At 40.1% G+C, this 21,282-nt stretch overlaps 18 non-coding genes and 23 pseudogenes across 18 annotated transcripts; all 41 read right to left on the bottom strand.

The window, feature by feature from the left end:
* Positions 1-144: 144 nt before the first annotated feature.
* LOC128007145 (uncharacterized) lies at positions 145-263 on the bottom strand (annotated as a pseudogene).
* Positions 264-638: 375 nt separating this feature from the next.
* On the bottom strand, positions 639-757 carry LOC128002873 (5S ribosomal RNA). Its single transcript, XR_008175608.1, has one exon. It is a non-coding gene; the product is annotated as a 5S ribosomal RNA (ribosomal RNA).
* Positions 758-1,130: 373 nt separating this feature from the next.
* On the bottom strand, positions 1,131-1,248 carry LOC128005838 (5S ribosomal RNA). Its single transcript, XR_008178478.1, has one exon. It is a non-coding gene; the product is annotated as a 5S ribosomal RNA (ribosomal RNA).
* A 511-nt stretch (positions 1,249-1,759) lies between these two features.
* Positions 1,760-1,878, bottom strand: LOC128006732 (uncharacterized; annotated as a pseudogene).
* A 223-nt stretch (positions 1,879-2,101) lies between these two features.
* Positions 2,102-2,220, bottom strand: LOC128006693 (uncharacterized; annotated as a pseudogene).
* Positions 2,221-2,732: 512 nt separating this feature from the next.
* On the bottom strand, positions 2,733-2,850 carry LOC128007184 (uncharacterized; annotated as a pseudogene).
* Positions 2,851-3,224: 374 nt separating this feature from the next.
* LOC128003451 (5S ribosomal RNA) lies at positions 3,225-3,343 on the bottom strand. Its single transcript, XR_008176175.1, has one exon. It is a non-coding gene; the product is annotated as a 5S ribosomal RNA (ribosomal RNA).
* A 512-nt stretch (positions 3,344-3,855) lies between these two features.
* LOC128007183 (uncharacterized) lies at positions 3,856-3,973 on the bottom strand (annotated as a pseudogene).
* A 375-nt stretch (positions 3,974-4,348) lies between these two features.
* LOC128003450 (5S ribosomal RNA) lies at positions 4,349-4,467 on the bottom strand. Its single transcript, XR_008176174.1, has one exon. It is a non-coding gene; the product is annotated as a 5S ribosomal RNA (ribosomal RNA).
* Positions 4,468-4,840: 373 nt separating this feature from the next.
* Positions 4,841-4,958, bottom strand: LOC128005837 (5S ribosomal RNA). Its single transcript, XR_008178477.1, has one exon. It is a non-coding gene; the product is annotated as a 5S ribosomal RNA (ribosomal RNA).
* Positions 4,959-5,322: 364 nt separating this feature from the next.
* LOC128006900 (uncharacterized) lies at positions 5,323-5,441 on the bottom strand (annotated as a pseudogene).
* Positions 5,442-5,951: 510 nt separating this feature from the next.
* Positions 5,952-6,070, bottom strand: LOC128006337 (5S ribosomal RNA). The gene has a single exon (XR_008178964.1). It is a non-coding gene; the product is annotated as a 5S ribosomal RNA (ribosomal RNA).
* A 233-nt stretch (positions 6,071-6,303) lies between these two features.
* On the bottom strand, positions 6,304-6,422 carry LOC128006692 (uncharacterized; annotated as a pseudogene).
* Positions 6,423-6,932: 510 nt separating this feature from the next.
* LOC128006933 (uncharacterized) lies at positions 6,933-7,050 on the bottom strand (annotated as a pseudogene).
* Positions 7,051-7,271: 221 nt separating this feature from the next.
* LOC128007144 (uncharacterized) lies at positions 7,272-7,390 on the bottom strand (annotated as a pseudogene).
* A 662-nt stretch (positions 7,391-8,052) lies between these two features.
* On the bottom strand, positions 8,053-8,171 carry LOC128006029 (5S ribosomal RNA). Its single transcript, XR_008178663.1, has one exon. It is a non-coding gene; the product is annotated as a 5S ribosomal RNA (ribosomal RNA).
* An 816-nt stretch (positions 8,172-8,987) lies between these two features.
* On the bottom strand, positions 8,988-9,106 carry LOC128005826 (5S ribosomal RNA). The gene has a single exon (XR_008178466.1). It is a non-coding gene; the product is annotated as a 5S ribosomal RNA (ribosomal RNA).
* Positions 9,107-9,620: 514 nt separating this feature from the next.
* LOC128006028 (5S ribosomal RNA) lies at positions 9,621-9,739 on the bottom strand. The gene has a single exon (XR_008178662.1). It is a non-coding gene; the product is annotated as a 5S ribosomal RNA (ribosomal RNA).
* Positions 9,740-9,960: 221 nt separating this feature from the next.
* LOC128007143 (uncharacterized) lies at positions 9,961-10,079 on the bottom strand (annotated as a pseudogene).
* A 374-nt stretch (positions 10,080-10,453) lies between these two features.
* On the bottom strand, positions 10,454-10,572 carry LOC128002872 (5S ribosomal RNA). Its single transcript, XR_008175607.1, has one exon. It is a non-coding gene; the product is annotated as a 5S ribosomal RNA (ribosomal RNA).
* Positions 10,573-10,945: 373 nt separating this feature from the next.
* LOC128005836 (5S ribosomal RNA) lies at positions 10,946-11,063 on the bottom strand. The gene has a single exon (XR_008178476.1). It is a non-coding gene; the product is annotated as a 5S ribosomal RNA (ribosomal RNA).
* Positions 11,064-11,574: 511 nt separating this feature from the next.
* Positions 11,575-11,693, bottom strand: LOC128006731 (uncharacterized; annotated as a pseudogene).
* A 223-nt stretch (positions 11,694-11,916) lies between these two features.
* On the bottom strand, positions 11,917-12,035 carry LOC128006690 (uncharacterized; annotated as a pseudogene).
* A 512-nt stretch (positions 12,036-12,547) lies between these two features.
* On the bottom strand, positions 12,548-12,665 carry LOC128007181 (uncharacterized; annotated as a pseudogene).
* Positions 12,666-13,039: 374 nt separating this feature from the next.
* On the bottom strand, positions 13,040-13,158 carry LOC128003449 (5S ribosomal RNA). Its single transcript, XR_008176173.1, has one exon. It is a non-coding gene; the product is annotated as a 5S ribosomal RNA (ribosomal RNA).
* A 373-nt stretch (positions 13,159-13,531) lies between these two features.
* LOC128005835 (5S ribosomal RNA) lies at positions 13,532-13,649 on the bottom strand. Its single transcript, XR_008178475.1, has one exon. It is a non-coding gene; the product is annotated as a 5S ribosomal RNA (ribosomal RNA).
* A 364-nt stretch (positions 13,650-14,013) lies between these two features.
* On the bottom strand, positions 14,014-14,132 carry LOC128006899 (uncharacterized; annotated as a pseudogene).
* A 510-nt stretch (positions 14,133-14,642) lies between these two features.
* On the bottom strand, positions 14,643-14,761 carry LOC128006336 (5S ribosomal RNA). Its single transcript, XR_008178963.1, has one exon. It is a non-coding gene; the product is annotated as a 5S ribosomal RNA (ribosomal RNA).
* A 232-nt stretch (positions 14,762-14,993) lies between these two features.
* Positions 14,994-15,112, bottom strand: LOC128006689 (uncharacterized; annotated as a pseudogene).
* A 510-nt stretch (positions 15,113-15,622) lies between these two features.
* Positions 15,623-15,740, bottom strand: LOC128006932 (uncharacterized; annotated as a pseudogene).
* Positions 15,741-15,961: 221 nt separating this feature from the next.
* LOC128007142 (uncharacterized) lies at positions 15,962-16,080 on the bottom strand (annotated as a pseudogene).
* A 660-nt stretch (positions 16,081-16,740) lies between these two features.
* On the bottom strand, positions 16,741-16,859 carry LOC128006027 (5S ribosomal RNA). Its single transcript, XR_008178661.1, has one exon. It is a non-coding gene; the product is annotated as a 5S ribosomal RNA (ribosomal RNA).
* Positions 16,860-17,370: 511 nt separating this feature from the next.
* On the bottom strand, positions 17,371-17,489 carry LOC128006026 (5S ribosomal RNA). The gene has a single exon (XR_008178660.1). It is a non-coding gene; the product is annotated as a 5S ribosomal RNA (ribosomal RNA).
* Positions 17,490-17,862: 373 nt separating this feature from the next.
* LOC128003447 (5S ribosomal RNA) lies at positions 17,863-17,981 on the bottom strand. The gene has a single exon (XR_008176171.1). It is a non-coding gene; the product is annotated as a 5S ribosomal RNA (ribosomal RNA).
* Positions 17,982-18,354: 373 nt separating this feature from the next.
* Positions 18,355-18,473, bottom strand: LOC128003446 (5S ribosomal RNA). The gene has a single exon (XR_008176170.1). It is a non-coding gene; the product is annotated as a 5S ribosomal RNA (ribosomal RNA).
* Positions 18,474-18,706: 233 nt separating this feature from the next.
* LOC128006687 (uncharacterized) lies at positions 18,707-18,825 on the bottom strand (annotated as a pseudogene).
* Positions 18,826-19,335: 510 nt separating this feature from the next.
* LOC128006931 (uncharacterized) lies at positions 19,336-19,453 on the bottom strand (annotated as a pseudogene).
* Positions 19,454-19,674: 221 nt separating this feature from the next.
* LOC128007141 (uncharacterized) lies at positions 19,675-19,793 on the bottom strand (annotated as a pseudogene).
* A 237-nt stretch (positions 19,794-20,030) lies between these two features.
* Positions 20,031-20,148, bottom strand: LOC128007300 (uncharacterized; annotated as a pseudogene).
* Positions 20,149-20,663: 515 nt separating this feature from the next.
* LOC128006538 (uncharacterized) lies at positions 20,664-20,782 on the bottom strand (annotated as a pseudogene).
* Positions 20,783-21,015: 233 nt separating this feature from the next.
* On the bottom strand, positions 21,016-21,134 carry LOC128007247 (uncharacterized; annotated as a pseudogene).
* Between the last annotated feature and the right edge of the window lie 148 nt (positions 21,135-21,282).

Here is a 21,282-nt window from a genome sequence, read left to right as displayed (position 1 = left end):
ACCCAAAAGCTTAAAGCACCTGGTATTCCTAGGCAGTCTCTCATCAAAGTACTAACCAGACCTAAACCTGCTAAGATTAAGAGATCGGGCATTGACTCTATTTTTTGGCAAAATTATTATATACTAAGTGAAAAATTTCCAAAAAGCTTACAGCACCTGTTATTCCGAGGCGGTCTACCATCCAAGTACCAACCAGGCCCAAACCTGCTTAGCTTCCGAGATCAGACGAGATGGGGCATAGCCAGGTTGGTATGAACGTAAGCAAAGACTGCTGCAAAGAGAGGGCTATTTAAAGACCGACCAATCTAATCACCAGTACATTATATAAGTAGGAAAGAAAACCCAAAATCTTAAAGCACCTGGTATTCCTAGGCAGTCTCTCATCAAAGTACTAACCAGACCTAAACCTGCTAAGATTCAGAGATCGGGCATTGACTTTTTTTTTTTTTTTTTTTTTTTTTTTTATGAAAGATTATTATATAATTCGTGAAATTTTCCAAAAGATTAAAGCACCTGGTATTCCCAGGCAGTCTCCCATCCATGTACTAACCAGGCCCAAACCTGCTAAGATTCAGAGATCGGGCATTGACTATATTTTTTGGTAAAATTATTATATACTAAGTGAAAAATGTCCAAAAAGCTTACAGCACCTGGTATTCCCAGGCGGTCTCCCATCCAAGTACTAACCAGGCCCAAACCTGCTTAGCTTCCGAGATCAGACGAGATGGGGCATAGCCAGGTTGGTATGGCCGTAAGCGAAGACTGCTGCAAAGAGAGGGCTATTTAAAGAGCAGCCAATCTAATCGCCAGTACATTATATAAGTAGGAAAGAAAACCCAAAAGCTTAAAGCACCTGGTATTCCTAGGCAGTCTCTCATCAAAGTACTAACCAGACCTAAACCTGCTAAGATTCAGAGATCGGGCATTGACTCTTTCGTTTTTTATTTTGTTTTTTTATGGAAGATTATTATATAATTCGTGAAATTTTCCAAAAGATTAAAGCGCCTGGTATTCCCAGGCAGTCTCCCATCCATGTACTAACCAGGCCCAAACCTGCTAATATTCAGAGATCGGGCATTGACTCTATTATTTGGCAAAATTATTATATACTAAGTGAAAAATGTCCAAAAAGCTTACAGCACCTGGTATTCCCAGGCGGTCTCCCATCCAAGTACTAACGAGGCCAAACCTGCTTAGCTTCCGAGATCAGACGAAATCGGGCATAGCCAGGTTGGTATGGCCGTAAGCGAAGACTGCTGCAAAGAGAGGACTATTTAAAGACCAGCCAATCTAATCGCCAGTACATTATATAAGTAGGAAAGAAAACCCAAAAGCTTAAAGCACCTGGTATTCCTAGGCAGTCTCTCATCAAAGTACTAACCAGACCTAAACCTGCTAAGATTCAGAGATCGGGCATTGACTTTTTTTTTTTTTTTTTTTTTTTTAATGAAAGATTATTATATAATTCGTGAAATTTTCCAAAAGATTAAAGCACCTGGTATTCCCAGGCAGTCTCCCATCCATGAAGTAAACCATGCCCGAACCTGCTAATATTCAGAGGTCGGGCATTGACTATATTTTTTGGTAAAATTATTATATACTAAGTGAAAAATGTCCAAAAAGCTTACAGCGCCTGGTATTCCGAGGCGGTCTCCCATCCAAGTACTAACCTGACCTAAAACTGCTAAGATTCAGAGATCAGGGCATTGACTCTATTTTTTTGCAAAATTATTATATACTAAGTGAAAAATGTCCAAAAAGCTTACAGCACCTGGTATTCCGAGGCGGTCTCCCATCCAAGTACCAACCAGGCCCAAACCTGCTTAGCTTGCGAGATCAGACGAGATGGGGCATAGCCAGGTTGGTATGACCGTAAGCCAAGACTGCTGCAAAGAGAGGGCTATTTAAAGACCGACCAATCTAATCACCAGTACATTATATAAGTAGGAAAGAAAACCCGAAAGCTTAAAGCACCTGGTATTCCTAGGCATTCTCTCATCAAAGTACTAACCAGACCTAAACCTGCTAATATTCAGAGATCGGGCATTGACTTTTTTTTTTTTAATGAAAGATTATTATATAATTCGTGAAATTTTCCAAAAGATTAAAGCACCTGGTATTCCCAGGCGGTCTCCCATCCAAGTACCAACCAGGCCCAAACCTGCTTAGCTTCCGAGATCAGACGAGATGGGGCATAGCCAGGTTGGTATGACCGTAAGCCAAGACTGCTGCAAAGAGAGGGCTATTTAAAGACTGACCAATCTAATCACCAGTACATTATATAAGTAGGAAAGAAAACCCGAAAGCTTAAAGCACCTGGTATTCCTAGGCATTCTCTCATCAAAGTACTAACCAGACCTAAACCTGCTAAGATTCAGAGATCGGGCATTGACTCTTTCGTTTTTTATTTTGTTTTTTTATGGAAGATTATTATATAATTCGTGAAATTTTCCAAAAGATTAAAGCACCTGGTATTCCCAGGCAGTCTCCCATCCATGAAGTAAACCATGCCCGAACCTGCTAATATTCAGAGGTCGGGCATTGACTATATTTTTTGGTAAAATTATTATATACTAAGTGAAAAATGTCCAAAAAGCTTACAGCGCCTGGTATTCCGAGGCCGTCTCCCATCCAAGTACTAACCAGACCTAAACCTGCTAAGATTCAGAGATCAGGGCATTGACTCTATTTTTTGGAAAAATTATTATATACTAAGTGAAAAATGTCCAAAAAGCTTACAGCACCTGGTATTCCGAGGCGGTCTCCCATCCAAGTACCAACCAGGCCCAAACCTGCTTAGCTTCCGAGATTAGACGAGTTGGGCATAGCCAGGTTGGTATGACCGTAAGCCAAGACTGCTGCAAAGAGAGGGCTATTTAAAGACCGACCAATCTAATCACCAGTACATTATATAAGTAGGAAAGAAAACCCGAAAGCTAAAAGCACCTGGTATTCCTAGGCAGTCTCTCATCAAAGTACTAACCAGACCTAAACCTGCTAAGATTCAGAGATCGGGCATTGACTTTTTTTTTTTTTTTTTTTTTTTTTTAATGAAAGATTATTATATAATTCGTGAAATTTTCCAAAAGATTAAAGCACCTGGTATTCCCAGGCAGTCTCCCATCCATGTACTAACCAGGCCCAAACCTGCTAAGATTCAGAGATCGGGCATTGACTCTATTATTTGACAAAATTATTATATACTAAGTGAAAAATGTCCAAAAAGCTTACAGCACCTGGTATTCCCAGGCGGTCTCCCATCCAAGTACTAACCAGGCCCAAACCTGCTTAGCTTCCGAGATCAGACGAGATGGGGCATAGCCAGGTTGGTATGACCGTAAGCCAAGACTGCTGCAAAGAGAGGGCTATTTAAAGACTGACCAATCTAATCACCAGTACATTATATAAGTAGGAAAGAAAACCCGAAAGCTTAAAGCACCTGGTATTCCTAGGCATTCTCTCATCAAAGTACTAACCAGACCTAAACCTGCTAAGATTCAGAGATCGGGCATTGACTCTTTCGTTTTTTATTTTGTTTTTTTATGGAAGATTATTATATAATTCGTGAAATTTTCCAAAAGATTAAAGCACCTGGTATTCCCAGGCAGTCTCCCATCCATGAAGTAAACCATGCCCGAACCTGCTAATATTCAGAGGTCGGGCATTGACTATATTTTTTGGTAAAATTATTATATACTAAGTGAAAAATGTCCAAAAAGCTTACAGCGCCTGGTATTCCGAGGCCGTCTCCCATCCAAGTACTAACCAGACCTAAACCTGCTAAGATTCAGAGATCAGGGCATTGACTCTATTTTTTGGAAAAATTATTATATACTAAGTGAAAAATGTCCAAAAAGCTTACAGCACCTGGTATTCCGAGGCGGTCTCCCATCCAAGTACCAACCAGGCCCAAACCTGCTTAGCTTCCGAGATTAGACGAGTTGGGCATAGCCAGGTTGGTATGACCGTAAGCCAAGACTGCTGCAAAGAGAGGGCTATTTAAAGACCGACCAATCTAATCACCAGTACATTATATAAGTAGGAAAGAAAACCCGAAAGCTAAAAGCACCTGGTATTCCTAGGCAGTCTCTCATCAAAGTACTAACCAGACCTAAACCTGCTAAGATTCAGAGATCGGGCATTGACTTTTTTTTTTTTTTTTTTTTTTTTTTTAATGAAAGATTATTATATAATTCGTGAAATTTTCCAAAAGATTAAAGCACCTGGTATTCCCAGGCAGTCTCCCATCCATGTACTAACCAGGCCCAAACCTGCTAAGATTCAGAGATCGGGCATTGACTCTATTATTTGACAAAATTATTATATACTAAGTGAAAAATGTCCAAAAAGCTTACAGCACCTGGTATTCCCAGGCGGTCTCCCATCCAAGTACTAACCAGGCCCAAACCTGCTTAGCTTCCGAGATCAGACGAGATGGGGCATAGCCAGGTTGGTATGACCGTAAGCGAAGACTGCTGCAAAGAGAGGGCTATTTAAAGAGCAGCCAATCTAATCGCCAGTACATTATATAAGTAGGAAAGAAAACCCAAAAGCTTAAAGCACCTGGTATTCCTAGGCAGTCTCTCATCAAAGTACTAACCAGACCTAAACCTGCTAAGATTCAGAGATCGGGCATTGACTCTTTCGTTTTTTATTTTGTTTTTTTATGGAAGATTATTATATAATTCGTGAAATTTTCCAAAAGATTAAAGCGCCTGGTATTCCCAGGCAGTCTCCCATCCATGTACTAACCAGGCCCAAACCTGCTAATATTCAGAGATCGGGCATTGACTCTATTATTTGGCAAAATTATTATATACTAAGTGAAAAATGTCCAAAAAGCTTACAGCACCTGGTATTCCCAGGCGGTCTCCCATCCAAGTACTAACGAGGCCAAACCTGCTTAGCTTCCGAGATCAGACGAAATCGGGCATAGCCAGGTTGGTATGGCCGTAAGCGAAGACTGCTGCAAAGAGAGGACTATTTAAAGACCAGCCAATCTAATCGCCAGTACATTATATAAGTAGGAAAGAAAACCCAAAAGCTTAAAGCACCTGGTATTCCTAGGCAGTCTCTCAACAAAGTACTAACCAGACCTAAACCTGCTAAGATTCAGAGATCGGGCATTGACTTTTTTTTTTTTTTTAATGAAAGATTATTATATAATTCGTGAAATTTTCCAAAAGATTAAAGCACCTGGTATTCCCAGGCAGTCTCCCATCCATGAAGTAAACCATGCCCGAACCTGCTAATATTCAGAGGTCGGGCATTGACTATATTTTTTGGCAAAATGATTATATACTAAGTGAAAAATGTCCAAAAAGCTTACAGCACCTGTTATTCCGAGGCGGTCTCCCATCCAAGTACCAACCAGGCCCAAACCTGCTTAGCTTCCGAGATCAGACAAGATGGGGCATAGCCAGGTTGGTATGACCGTAAGCCAAGACTGCTGCAAAGAGAGGGCTATTTAAAGACCGACCAATCTAATCACCAGTACATTATATAGGTAGGAAAGAAAACCCAAAAGCTTAAAGCACCTGGTATTCCTAGGCAGTCTCTCATCAAAGTACTAACCAGACCTAAACCTGCTAAGATTCAGAGATCGGGCATTGACTTTTTTTTTTTTTTTTTTTTTTTAATGAAAGATTATTATATAATTCGTGAAATTTTCCAAAAGATTAAAGCACCTGGTATTCCCAGGCAGTCTCCCATCCATGAAGTAAACCATGCCCGAACCTGCTAATATTCAGAGGTCGGGCATTGACTATATTTTTTGGTAAAATTATTATATACTAAGTGAAAAATGTCCAAAAAGCTTACAGCGCCTGGTATTCCGAGGCGGTCTCCCATCCAAGTACTAACCTGACCTAAAACTGCTAAGATTCAGAGATCAGGGCATTGACTCTATTTTTTTGCAAAATTATTATATACTAAGTGAAAAATGTCCAAAAAGCTTACAGCACCTGGTATTCCGAGGCGGTCTCCCATCCAAGTACCAACCAGGCCCAAACCTGCTTAGCTTCCGAGATCAGACGAGATGGGGGATAGCCAGGTTGGTATGACCGTAAGCCAAGACTGCTGCAAAGAGAGGGCTATTTAAAGACCGACCAATCTAATCACCAGTACATTATATAAGTAGGAAAGAAAACCCGAAAGCTTAAAGCACCTGGTATTCCTAGGCATTCTCTCATCAAAGTACTAACCAGACCTAAACCTGCTAATATTCAGAGATCGGGCATTGACTTTTTTTTTTTTTTTTTTTTTTAATGAAAGATTATTATATAATTCGTGAAATTTTCCAAAAGATTAAAGCACCTGGTATTCCCAGGCGGTCTCCCATCCAAGTACCAACCAGGCCCAAACCTGCTTAGCTTCCGAGATCAGACGAGATGGGGCATAGCCAGGTTGGTATGACCGTAAGCCAAGACTGCTGCAAAGAGAGGGCTATTTAAAGACCGACCAATCTAATCACCAGTACATTATATAAGTAGGAAAGAAAACCCGAAAGCTTAAAGCACCTGGTATTCCTAGGCATTCTCTCATCAAAGTACTAACCAGACCTAAACCTGCTAAGATTCAGAGATCGGGCATTGACTTTTTTTTTTTTTTTTTTTTTTTAATGAAAGATTATTATATAATTCGTGAAATTTTCCAAAAGATTAAAGCACCTGGTATTCCCAGGCAGTCTCCCATCCATGAAGTAAACCATGCCCGAACCTGCTAATATTCAGAGGTCGGGCATTGACTATATTTTTTGGTAAAATTATTATATACTAAGTGAAAAATGTCCAAAAAGCTTACAGCGCCTGGTATTCCGAGGCGGTCTCCCATCCAAGTACTAACCAGACCTAAACCTGCTAAGATTCAGAGATCAGGGCATTGACTCTATTTTTTGGAAAAATTATTATATACTAAGTGAAAAATGTCCAAAAAGCTTACAGCACCTGGTATTCCGAGGCGGTCTCCCATCCAAGTACCAACCAGGCCCAAACCTGCTTAGCTTCCGAGATCAGACGAGTTGGGCATAGCCAGGTTGGTATGACCGTAAGCCAAGACTGCTGCAAAGAGAGGGCTATTTAAAGACCGACCAATCTAATCACCAGTACATTATATAAGTAGGAAAGAAAACCCGAAAGCTAAAAGCACCTGGTATTCCTAGGCAGTCTCTCATCAAAGTACTAACCAGACCTAAACCTGCTAAGATTAAGAGATCGGGCATTGACTCTATTTTTTGGCAAAATTATTATATACTAAGTGAAAAATTTCCAAAAAGCTTACAGCACCTGTTATTCCGAGGCGGTCTACCATCCAAGTACCAACCAGGCCCAAACCTGCTTAGCTTCCGAGATCAGACGAGATGGGGCATAGCCAGGTTGGTATGAACGTAAGCAAAGACTGCTGCAAAGAGAGGGCTATTTAAAGACCGACCAATCTAATCACCAGTACATTATATAAGTAGGAAAGAAAACCCAAAATCTTAAAGCACCTGGTATTCCTAGGCAGTCTCTCATCAAAGTACTAACCAGACCTAAACCTGCTAAGATTCAGAGATCGGGCATTGACTTTTTTTTTTTTTTTTTTTTTTTTTTTAATGAAAGATTATTATATAATTCGTGAAATTTTCCAAAAGATTAAAGCACCTGGTATTCCCAGGCAGTCTCCCATCCATGTACTAACCAGGCCCAAACCTGCTAAGATTCAGAGATCGGGCATTGACTCTTTTTTTTTTTTTTTTTTTAATGAAAGATTATTATATAATTCGTGAAATTTTCCAAAAGATTAAAGCACCTGGTATTCCCAGGCAGTCTCCCATCCATGAATTAAACCATGCCCGAACCTGCTAATATTCAGAGGTCGGGCATTGACTATATTTTTTGGTAAAATTATTATATACTAAGTGAAAAATGTCCAAAAAGCTTACAGCGCCTGGTATTCCTAGGCGGTCTCCAATCCAAGTATTAACCAGACCTAAACCTTCTAAGATTCAGAGATCAGGGCATTGACTCTATTTTTTGACAAAATTATTATATACTAAGTGAAAAATGTCCAAAAAGCTTACAGCACCTGGTATTCCGAGGCGGTCTCCCATCCAAGTACCAACCAGGCCCAAACCTGCTTAGCTTCCGAGATCAGACGAGATGGGGCATAGCCAGGTTGGTATGACCGTAAGCCAAGACTGCTGCAAAGAGAGGGCTATTTAAAGAACGACCAATCTAATCACCAGTACATTATATAAGTAGGAAAGAAAACCCAAAATCTTAAAGCACCTGGTATTCCTAGGCATTCTCTCATCAAAGTACTAACCAGACCTAAACCTGCTAAGATTCAGAGATCGGGCATTGACTTTTTTTTTTTTTTTTTTTTTTTTAATGAAAGATTATTATATAATTCGTGAAATTTTCCAAAAGATTAAAGCACCTGGTATTCCCAGGCAGTCTCTCATCAAAGTACTAACCAGACCTAAACCTGCTAAGATTCAGAGATCGGGCATTGACTTTTTTTTTTTTTTTTTTTTTTTTAATGAAAGATTATTATATAATTCGTGAAATTTTCCAAAAGATTAAAGCACCTGGTATTCCCAGGCAGTCTCCCATCCATGTACTAACCAGGCCCAAACCTGCTAAGATTCAGAGATCGGGCATTGACTCTTTTTTTTTTTTTTTTTTTTTTTTTAATGAAAGATTATTATATAATTCGTGAAATTTTCCAAAAGATTAAAGCACCTGGTATTCCCAGGCAGTCTCCCATCCATGAAGTAAACCATGCCCGAACCTGCTAATATTCAGAGGTCGGGCATTGACTATATTTTTTGGTAAAATTATTATATACTAAGTGAAAAATGTCCAAAAAGCTTACAGCGCCTGGTATTCCCAGGCGGTCTCCAATCCAAGTACTAACCAGACCTAAACCTGCTAAGATTCAGAGATCAGGGCATTGACTCTATTTTTTGGCAAAATTATTATATACTAAGTGAAAAATGTCCAAAAAGCTTACAGCACCTGGTATTCCGAGGCGGTCTCCCATCCAAGTACCAACCAGGCCCAAACCTGCTTAGTTTCCGAGATCAGACGAGATGGGGCATAGCCAGGTTGGTATGACCGTAAGCCAAGACTGCTGCAAAGAGAGGGCTATTTAAAGAACGACCAATCTAATCACCAGTACATTATATAAGTAGGAAAGAAAACCCAAAATCTTAAAGCAACTGGTATTCCTAGGCATTCTCTCATCAAAGTACTAACCAGACCTAAACCTGCTAAGATTCAGAGATCGGGCATTGACTTTTTTTTTTTTTTTTTTTTTTTTTTTAATGAAAGATTATTATATAATTCGTGAAATTTTCCAAAAGATTAAAGCACCTGGTATTCCCAGGCAGTCTCCCATCCATGAAGTAAACCATGCCCGAACCTGCTAATATTCAGAGGTCGGGCATTGACTATATTTTTTGGCAAAATTATTATATACTAAGTGAAAAATGTCCAAAAAGCTTACAGCACCTGGTATTCCCAGGCGGTCTCCAATCCAAGTACTAACCAGACCTAAACCTGCTAAGATTCAGAGACCAGGGCTTTGACTCTATTTTTTGGCAAAATTATTATATACTAAGTGAAAAATGTCCAAAAAGCTTACAGCACCTGGTATTCCGAGGCGGTCTCCCATCCAAGTACCAACCAGGCCCAAACCTGCTTAGCTTCCGAGATCAGACGAGATGGGGCATAGCCAGGTTGGTATGACCGTAAGCCATGACTGCTGCAAAGAGAGGGCTATTTAAAGACCGACCAATCTAATCACCAGTTCATTATATAAGTAGGAAAGAAAACCCAAAAGCTTAAAGCACCTGGTATTCCTAGGCAGTCTCTCATCAAAGTACTAACCAGACCTAAACCTGCTAAGATTAAGAGATCGGGCATTGACTCTATTTTTTGGCAAAATTATTATATACTAAGTGAAAAATTTCCAAAAAGCTTACAGCACCTGTTATTCCGAGGCGGTCTACCATCCAAGTACCAACCAGGCCCAAACCTGCTTAGCTTCCGAGATCAGACGAGATGGGGCATAGCCAGGTTGGTATGAACGTAAGCAAAGACTGCTGCAAAGAGAGGGCTATTTAAAGACCGACCAATCTAATCACCAGTACATTATATAAGTAGGAAAGAAAACCCAAAATCTTAAAGCACCTGGTATTCCTAGGCAGTCTCTCATCAAAGTACTAACCAGACCTAAACCTGCTAAGATTCAGAGATCGGGCATTGACTTTTTTTTTTTTTTTTTTTTTTTTTTTATGAAAGATTATTATATAATTCGTGAAATTTTCCAAAAGATTAAAGCACCTGGTATTCCCAGGCAGTCTCCCATCCATGTACTAACCAGGCCCAAACCTGCTAAGATTCAGAGATCGGGCATTGACTATATTTTTTGGTAAAATTATTATATACTAAGTGAAAAATGTCCAAAAAGCTTACAGCACCTGGTATTCCCAGGCGGTCTCCCATCCAAGTACTAACCAGGCCCAAACCTGCTTAGCTTCCGAGATCAGACGAGATGGGGCATAGCCAGGTTGGTATGGCCGTAAGCGAAGACTGCTGCAAAGAGAGGGCTATTTAAAGAGCAGCCAATCTAATCGCCAGTACATTATATAAGTAGGAAAGAAAACCCAAAAGCTTAAAGCACCTGGTATTCCTAGGCAGTCTCTCATCAAAGTACTAACCAGACCTAAACCTGCTAAGATTCAGAGATCGGGCATTGACTCTTTCGTTTTTTATTTTGTTTTTTTATGGAAGATTATTATATAATTCGTGAAATTTTCCAAAAGATTAAAGCGCCTGGTATTCCCAGGCAGTCTCCCATCCATGTACTAACCAGGCCCAAACCTGCTAATATTCAGAGATCGGGCATTGACTCTATTATTTGGCAAAATTATTATATACTAAGTGAAAAATGTCCAAAAAGCTTACAGCACCTGGTATTCCCAGGCGGTCTCCCATCCAAGTACTAACGAGGCCAAACCTGCTTAGCTTCCGAGATCAGACGAAATCGGGCATAGCCAGGTTGGTATGGCCGTAAGCGAAGACTGCTGCAAAGAGAGGACTATTTAAAGACCAGCCAATCTAATCGCCAGTACATTATATAAGTAGGAAAGAAAACCCAAAAGCTTAAAGCACCTGGTATTCCTAGGCAGTCTCTCATCAAAGTACTAACCAGACCTAAACCTGCTAAGATTCAGAGATCGGGCATTGACTTTTTTTTTTTTTTTTTTTTTTTTAATGAAAGATTATTATATAATTCGTGAAATTTTCCAAAAGATTAAAGCACCTGGTATTCCCAGGCAGTCTCCCATCCATGAAGTAAACCATGCCCGAACCTGCTAATATTCAGAGGTCGGGCATTGACTATATTTTTTGGTAAAATTATTATATACTAAGTGAAAAATGTCCAAAAAGCTTACAGCGCCTGGTATTCCGAGGCGGTCTCCCATCCAAGTACTAACCTGACCTAAAACTGCTAAGATTCAGAGATCAGGGCATTGACTCTATTTTTTTGCAAAATTATTATATACTAAGTGAAAAATGTCCAAAAAGCTTACAGCACCTGGTATTCCGAGGCGGTCTCCCATCCAAGTACCAACCAGGCCCAAACCTGCTTAGCTTGCGAGATCAGACGAGATGGGGCATAGCCAGGTTGGTATGACCGTAAGCCAAGACTGCTGCAAAGAGAGGGCTATTTAAAGACCGACCAATCTAATCACCAGTACATTATATAAGTAGGAAAGAAAACCCGAAAGCTTAAAGCACCTGGTATTCCTAGGCATTCTCTCATCAAAGTACTAACCAGACCTAAACCTGCTAATATTCAGAGATCGGGCATTGACTTTTTTTTTTTTAATGAAAGATTATTATATAATTCGTGAAATTTTCCAAAAGATTAAAGCACCTGGTATTCCCAGGCGGTCTCCCATCCAAGTACCAACCAGGCCCAAACCTGCTTAGCTTCCGAGATCAGACGAGATGGGGCATAGCCAGGTTGGTATGACCGTAAGCCAAGACTGCTGCAAAGAGAGGGCTATTTAAAGACTGACCAATCTAATCACCAGTACATTATATAAGTAGGAAAGAAAACCCGAAAGCTTAAAGCACCTGGTATTCCTAGGCATTCTCTCATCAAAGTACTAACCAGACCTAAACCTGCTAAGATTCAGAGATCGGGCATTGACTCTTTCGTTTTTTATTTTGTTTTTTTATGGAAGATTATTATATAATTCGTGAAATTTTCCAAAAGATTAAAGCACCTGGTATTCCCAGGCAGTCTCCCATCCATGAAGTAAACCATGCCCGAACCTGCTAATATTCAGAGGTCGGGCATTGACTATATTTTTTGGTAAAATTATTATATACTAAGTGAAAAATGTCCAAAAAGCTTACAGCGCCTGGTATTCCGAGGCCGTCTCCCATCCAAGTACTAACCAGACCTAAACCTGCTAAGATTCAGAGATCAGGGCATTGACTCTATTTTTTGGAAAAATTATTATATACTAAGTGAAAAATGTCCAAAAAGCTTACAGCACCTGGTATTCCGAGGCGGTCTCCCATCCAAGTACCAACCAGGCCCAAACCTGCTTAGCTTCCGAGATTAGACGAGTTGGGCATAGCCAGGTTGGTATGACCGTAAGCCAAGACTGCTGCAAAGAGAGGGCTATTTAAAGACCGACCAATCTAATCACCAGTACATTATATAAGTAGGAAAGAAAACCCGAAAGCTAAAAGCACCTGGTATTCCTAGGCAGTCTCTCATCAAAGTACTAACCAGACCTAAACCTGCTAAGATTCAGAGATCGGGCATTGACTTTTTTTTTTTTTTTTTTTTTTTTTTAATGAAAGATTATTATATAATTCGTGAAATTTTCCAAAAGATTAAAGCACCTGGTATTCCCAGGCAGTCTCCCATCCATGTACTAACCAGGCCCAAACCTGCTAAGATTCAGAGATCGGGCATTGACTCTATTATTTGACAAAATTATTATATACTAAGTGAAAAATGTCCAAAAAGCTTACAGCACCTGGTATTCCCAGGCGGTCTCCCATCCAAGTACTAACCAGGCCCAAACCTGCTTAGCTTCCGAGATCAGACGAGATGGGGCATAGCCAGGTTGGTATGACCGTAAGCGAAGACTGCTGCAAAGAGAGGGCTATTTAAAGAGCAGCCAATCTAATCGCCAGTACATTATATAAGTAGGAAAGAAAACCCAAAAGCTTAAAGCACCTGGTATTCCTAGGCAGTCTCTCATCAAAGTACTAACCAGACCTAAACCTGCTAAGATTCAGAGATCGGGCATTGACTCTTTCGTTTTTTATTTTGTTTTTTTATGGAAGATTATTATATAATTCGTGAAATTTTCCAAAAGATTAAAGCGCCTGGTATTCCCAGGCAGTCTCCCATCCATGTACTAACCAGGCCCAAACCTGCTAATATTCAGAGATCGGGCATTGACTCTATTATTTGGCAAAATTATTATATACTAAGTGAAAAATGTCCAAAAAGCTTACAGCACCTGGTATTCCCAGGCGGTCTCCCATCCAAGTACTAACGAGGCCAAACCTGCTTAGCTTCCGAGATCAGACGAAATCGGGCATAGCCAGGTTGGTATGGCCGTAAGCGAAGACTGCTGCAAAGAGAGGACTATTTAAAGACCAGCCAATCTAATCGCCAGTACATTATATAAGTAGGAAAGAAAACCCAAAAGCTTAAAGCACCTGGTATTCCTAGGCAGTCTCTCAACAAAGTACTAACCAGACCTAAACCTGCTAAGATTCAGAGATCGGGCATTGACTTTTTTTTTTTTTTTAATGAAAGATTATTATATAATTCGTGAAATTTTCCAAAAGATTAAAGCACCTGGTATTCCCAGGCAGTCTCCCATCCATGAAGTAAACCATGCCCGAACCTGCTAATATTCAGAGGTCGGGCATTGACTATATTTTTTGGCAAAATGATTATATACTAAGTGAAAAATGTCCAAAAAGCTTACAGCACCTGTTATTCCGAGGCGGTCTCCCATCCAAGTACCAACCAGGCCCAAACCTGCTTAGCTTCCGAGATCAGACAAGATGGGGCATAGCCAGGTTGGTATGACCGTAAGCCAAGACTGCTGCAAAGAGAGGGCTATTTAAAGACCGACCAATCTAATCACCAGTACATTATATAGGTAGGAAAGAAAACCCAAAAGCTTAAAGCACCTGGTATTCCTAGGCAGTCTCTCATCAAAGTACTAACCAGACCTAAACCTGCTAAGATTCAGAGATCGGGCATTGACTTTTTTTTTTTTTTTTTTTTTTTAATGAAAGATTATTATATAATTCGTGAAATTTTCCAAAAGATTAAAGCACCTGGTATTCCCAGGCAGTCTCCCATCCATGAAGTAAACCATGCCCGAACCTGCTAATATTCAGAGGTCGGGCATTGACTATATTTTTTGGTAAAATTATTATATACTAAGTGAAAAATGTCCAAAAAGCTTACAGCGCCTGGTATTCCGAGGCGGTCTCCCATCCAAGTACTAACCTGACCTAAAACTGCTAAGATTCAGAGATCAGGGCATTGACTCTATTTTTTTGCAAAATTATTATATACTAAGTGAAAAATGTCCAAAAAGCTTACAGCACCTGGTATTCCGAGGCGGTCTCCCATCCAAGTACCAACCAGGCCCAAACCTGCTTAGCTTCCGAGATCAGACGAGATGGGGGATAGCCAGGTTGGTATGACCGTAAGCCAAGACTGCTGCAAAGAGAGGGCTATTTAAAGACCGACCAATCTAATCACCAGTACATTATATAAGTAGGAAAGAAAACCCGAAAGCTTAAAGCACCTGGTATTCCTAGGCATTCTCTCATCAAAGTACTAACCAGACCTAAACCTGCTAATATTCAGAGATCGGGCATTGACTTTTTTTTTTTTTTTTTTTTTAATGAAAGATTATTATATAATTCGTGAAATTTTCCAAAAGATTAAAGCACCTGGTATTCCCAGGCGGTCTCCCATCCAAGTACCAACCAGGCCCAAACCTGCTTAGCTTCCGAGATCAGACGAGATGGGGCATAGCCAGGTTGGTATGACCGTAAGCCAAGACTGCTGCAAAGAGAGGGCTATTTAAAGACCGACCAATCTAATCACCAGTACATTATATAAGTAGGAAAGAAAACCCGAAAGCTTAAAGCACCTGGTATTCCTAGGCATTCTCTCATCAAAGTACTAACCAGACCTAAACCTGCTAAGATTCAGAGATCGGGCATTGACTTTTTTTTTTTTTTTTTTTTTTTAATGAAAGATTATTATATAATTCGTGAAATTTTCCAAAAGATTAAAGCACCTGGTATTCCCAGGCAGTCTCCCATCCATGAAGTAAACCATGCCCGAACCTGCTAATATTCAGAGGTCGGGCATTGACTATATTTTTTGGTAAAATTATTATATACTAAGTGAAAAATGTCCAAAAAGCTTACAGCGCCTGGTATTCCGAGGCGGTCTCCCATCCAAGTACTAACCAGACCTAAACCTGCTAAGATTCAGAGATCAGGGCATTGACTCTATTTTTTGGAAAAATTATTATATACTAAGTGAAAAATGTCCAAAAAGCTTACAGCACCTGGTATTCCGAGGCGGTCTCCCATCCAAGTACCAACCAGGCCCAAACCTGCTTAGCTTCCGAGATCAGACGAGTTGGGCATAGCCAGGTTGGTATGACCGTAAGCCAAGACTGCTGCAAAGAGAGGGCTATTTAAAGACCGACCAATCTAATCACCAGTACATTATATAAGTAGGAAAGAAAACCCGAAAGCTAAAAGCACCTGGTATTCCTAGGCAGTCTCTCATCAAAGTACTAACCAGACCTAAACCTGCTAAGATTAAGAGATCGGGCATTGACTCTATTTTTTGGCAAAATTATTATATACTAAGTGAAAAATTTCCAAAAAGCTTACAGCACCTGTTATTCCGAGGCGGTCTACCATCCAAGTACCAACCAGGCCCAAACCTGCTTAGCTTCCGAGATCAGACGAGATGGGGCATAGCCAGGTTGGTATGAACGTAAGCAAAGACTGCTGCAAAGAGAGGGCTATTTAAAGACCGACCAATCTAATCACCAGTACATTATATAAGTAGGAAAGAAAACCCAAAATCTTAAAGCACCTGGTATTCCTAGGCAGTCTCTCATCAAAGTACTAACCAGACCTAAACCTGCTAAGATTCAGAGATCGGGCATTGACTTTTTTTTTTTTTTTTTTTTTTTTTTAATGAAAGATTATTATATAATTCGTGAAATTTTCCAAAAGATTAAAGCACCTGGTATTCCCAGGCAGTCTCCCATCCATGTACTAACCAGGCCCAAACCTGCTAAGATTCAGAGATCGGGCATTGACTCTTTTTTTTTTTTTTTTTTAATGAAAGATTATTATATAATTCGTGAAATTTTCCAAAAGATTAAAGCACCTGGTATTCCCAGGCAGTCTCCCATCCATGAATTAAACCATGCCCGAACCTGCTAATATTCAGAGGTCGGGCATTGACTATATTTTTTGGTAAAATTATTATATACTAAGTGAAAAATGTCCAAAAAGCTTACAGCGCCTGGTATTCCTAGGCGGTCTCCAATCCAAGTACTAACCAGACCTAAACCTGCTAAGATTCAGAGATCAGGGCATTGACTCTATTTTTTGACAAAATTATTATATACTAAGTGAAAAATGTCCAAAAAGCTTACAGCACCTGGTATTCCGAGGCGGTCTCCCATCCAAGTACCAACCAGGCCCAAACCTGCTTAGCTTCCGAGATCAGACGAGATGGGGCATAGCCAGGTTGGTATGACCGTAAGCCAAGACTGCTGCAAAGAGAGGGCTATTTAAAGAACGACCAATCTAATCACCAGTACATTATATAAGTAGGAAAGAAAACCCAAAATCTTAAAGCACCTGGTATTCCTAGGCATTCTCTCATCAAAGTACTAACCAGACCTAAACCTGCTAAGATTCAGAGATCGGGCATTGACTTTTTTTTTTTTTTTTTTTTTTTTAATGAAAGATTATTATATAATTCGTGAAATTTTCCAAAAGATTAAAGCACCTGGTATTCCCAGGCAGTCTCCCATCCATGAAGTAAACCATGCCCGAACCTGCTAATATTCAGAGGTCGGGCATTGACTATATTTTTTGGCAAAATTATTATATACTAAGTGAAAAATGTCCAAAAAGCTTACAGCACCTGGTATTCCCAGGCGGTCTCCAATCCAAGTACTAACCAGACCTAAACCTGCTAAGATTCAGAGATCAGGGCTTTGACTCTATTTTTTGGCAAAATTATTATATACTAAGTGAAAAATGTCCAAAAAGCTTACAGCACCTGGTATTCCGAGGCGGTCTCCCATCCAAGTACCAACCAGGCCCAAACCTGCTTAGCTTCCGAGATCAGACGAGATGGGGCATAGCCAGGTTGGTATGACCGTAAGCCAAGACTGCTGCAAAGAGAGGGCTATTTAAAGACCGACCAATCTAATCACCAGTACATTATATAAGTAGGAAAAAAAACCCAAAAGCTTAAAGCACCTGGTATTCCTAGGCAGTCTCTCATCAAAGTACTAACCAGACCTAAACCTGCTAAGATTCAGAGATCGGGCATTGACTTTTTTTTTTTTTTTTTTTTTTTTTAATGAAAGATTATTATATAATTCGTGAAATTTTCCAAAAGATTAAAGCACCTGGTATTCCCAGGCAGTCTCCCATCCATGTACTAACCAGGCCCAAACCTGCTAAGATTCAGAGATCGGGCATTGACTCCATTATTTGACAAAATTATTATATACTAAGTGAAAAATGTCCAAAAAGCTTACAGCACCTGGTATTCCCAGGCGGTCTCCCATCCAAGTACTAACCAGGCCCAAACCTGCTTAGCTTCCGAGATCAGACGAGATGGGGCATAGCCAGGTTGGTATGACCGTAAGCGAAGACTGCTGCAAAGAGAGGGCTATTTAAAGAGCAGCCAATCTAATCGCCAGTACATTATATAAGTAGGAAAGAAAACCCAAAAGCTTAAAGCACCTGGTATTCCTAGGCAGTCTCTCATCAAAGTACTAACCAGACCTAAACCTGCTAAGATTCAGAGATCGGGCATTGACTCTTTCGTTTTTTATTTTGTTTTTTTATGGAAGATTATTATATAATTCGTGAAATTTTCAAAAAGATTAAAGCGCCTGGTATTCCCAGGCAGTCTCCCATCCATGTACTAACCAGGCCCAAACCTGCTAATATTCAGAGATCGGGCATTGACTCCATTATTTGACAAAATTATTATATACTAAGTGAAAAATGTCCAAAAAGCTTACAGCACCTGGTATTCCCAGGCGGTCTCCCATCCAAGTACTAACCAGGCCCAAACCTGCTTAGCTTCCGAGATCAGACGAGATGGGGCATAGCCAGGTTGGTATGACCGTAAGCGAAGACTGCTGCAAAGAGAGGGCTATTTAAAGACCGACCAATCTAATCACCAGTACATTATATAAGTAGGAAAGAAAACCCGAAAGCTTAAAGCACCTGGTATTCCTAGGCATTCTCTCATCAAAGTACTAACCAGACCTAAACCTGCTAATATTCAGAGATCGGGCATTGACTTTTTTTTTTTTTTTTTTTTTTAATGAAAGATTATTATATAATTCGTGAAATTTTCCAAAAGATTAAAGCACCTGGTATTCCCAGGCGGTCTCCCATCCAAGTACCAACCAGGCCCAAACCTGCTTAGCTTCCGAGATCAGACGAGATGGGGCATAGCCAGGTTGGTATGACCGTAAGCCAAGACTGCTGCAAAGAGAGGGCTATTTAAAGACCGACCAATCTAATCACCAGTACATTATATAAGTAGGAAAGAAAACCCGAAAGCTTAAAGCACCTGGTATTCCTAGGCATTCTCTCATCAAAGTACTAACCAGACCTAAACCTGCTAAGATTCAGAGATCGGGCATTGACTTTTTTTTTTTTTTTTTTTTTTTAATGAAAGATTATTATATAATTCGTGAAATTTTCCAAAAGATTAAAGCACCTGGTATTCCCAGGCAGTCTCCCATCCATGAAGTAAACCATGCCCGAACCTGCTAATATTCAGAGGTCGGGCATTGACTATATTTTTTGGTAAAATTATTATATACTAAGTGAAAAATGTCCAAAAAGCTTACAGCGCCTGGTATTCCGAGGCGGTCTCCCATCCAAGTACTAACCAGACCTAAACCTGCTAAGATTCAGAGATCAGGGCATTGACTCTATTTTTTGGAAAAATTATTATATACTAAGTGAAAAATGTCCAAAAAGCTTACAGCACCTGGTATTCCGAGGCGGTCTCCCATCCAAGTACCAACCAGGCCCAAACCTGCTTAGCTTCCGAGATCAGACGAGTTGGGCATAGCCAGGTTGGTATGACCGTAAGCCAAGACTGCTGCAAAGAGAGGGCTATTTAAAGACCGACCAATCTAATCACCAGTACATTATATAAGTAGGAAAGAAAACCCGAAAGCTAAAAGCACCTGGTATTCCTAGGCAGTCTCTCATCAAAGTACTAACCAGACCTAAACCTGCTAAGATTAAGAGATCGGGCATTGACTCTATTTTTTGGCAAAATTATTATATACTAAGTGAAAAATTTCCAAAAAGCTTACAGCACCTGTTATTCCGAGGCGGTCTACCATCCAAGTACCAACCAGGCCCAAACCTGCTTAGCTTCCGAGATCAGACGAGATGGGGCATAGCCAGGTTGGTATGAACGTAAGCAAAGACTGCTGCAAAGAGAGGGCTATTTAAAGACCGACCAATCTAATCACCAGTACATTATATAAGTAGGAAAGAAAACCCAAAATCTTAAAGCACCTGGTATTCCTAGGCAGTCTCTCATCAAAGTACTAACCAGACCTAAACCTGCTAAGATTCAGAGATCGGGCATTGACTTTTTTTTTTTTTTTTTTTTTTTTTTAATGAAAGATTATTATATAATTCGTGAAATTTTCCAAAAGATTAAAGCACCTGGTATTCCCAGGCAGTCTCCCATCCATGTACTAACGAGGCCAAACCTGCTTAGCTTCCGAGATCAGACGAAATCGGGCATAGCCAGGTTGGTATGGCCGTAAGCGAAGACTGCTGCAAAGAGAGGACTATTTAAAGACCAGCCAATCTAATCACCAGTACATTATATAGGTAGGAAAGAAAACCCGAAAGCTTAAAGCACCTGGTATTCCTAGGCAGTCTCTCATCAAAGTACTAACCAGACCTAAACCTGCTAAGATTCAGAGATCGGGCATTGACTTTTTTTTTTTTTTTTTTTTTTTTTTTTAATGAAAGATTATTATATAATTCGTGAAATTTTCCAAAAGATTAAAGCACCTGGTATTCCCAGGCAGTCTCCCATCCATGAAGTAAACCATGCCCGAACCTGCTAATATTCAGAGGTCGGGCATTGACTATATTTTTTGGTAAAATTATTATATACTAAGTGAAAAATGTCCAAAAAGCTTACAGCGCCTGGTATTCCGAGGCGGTCTCCCATCCAAGTACTAACCTGACCTAAAACTGCTAAGATTCAGAGATCAGGGCATTGACTCTATTTTTTTGCAAAATTATTATATACTAAGTGAAAAATGTCCAAAAAGCTTACAGCACCTGGTATTCCGAGGCGGTCTCCCATCCAAGTACCAACCAGGCCCAAACCTGCTTAGCTTCCGAGATCAGACGAGATGGGGGATAGCCAGGTTGGTATGACCATAAGCCAAGACTGCTGCAAAGAGAGGGCTATTTAAAGACCGACCAATTTAATCACCAGTACATTATATAAGTAGGAAAGAAAACCCGAAAGCTTAAAGCACCTGGTATTCCTAGGCATTCTCTCATCAAAGTACTAACCAGACCTAAACCTGCTAATATTCAGAGATCGGGCATTGACTTTTTTTTTTCTTTTTTTTTTTAATGAAAGATTATTATATAATTCGTGAAATTTTCCAAAAGATTAAAGCACCTGGTATTCCCAGGCGGTCTCCCATCCAAGTACCAACCAGGCCCAAACCTGCTTAGCTTCCGAGATCAGACGAGATGGGACATAGCCCGGTTGGTATGACCGTAAGCCAAGACTGCTGCAAAGAGAGGGCTATTTAAAGACCGACCAATCTAATCACCAGTACATTATATAAGTAGGAAAGAAAACCCGAAAGCTTAAAGCACCTGGTATTCCTAGGCATTCTCTCATCAAAGTACTAACCAGACCTAAACCTGC

This window comes from Carassius gibelio, chromosome B22 (genome assembly GCF_023724105.1).
Source record: "Carassius gibelio isolate Cgi1373 ecotype wild population from Czech Republic chromosome B22, carGib1.2-hapl.c, whole genome shotgun sequence".
Classification (NCBI taxonomy): Eukaryota; Metazoa; Chordata; class Actinopteri; order Cypriniformes; family Cyprinidae; genus Carassius; species Carassius gibelio.
This window is presented reverse-complemented; position numbering and strand designations above follow the sequence as displayed.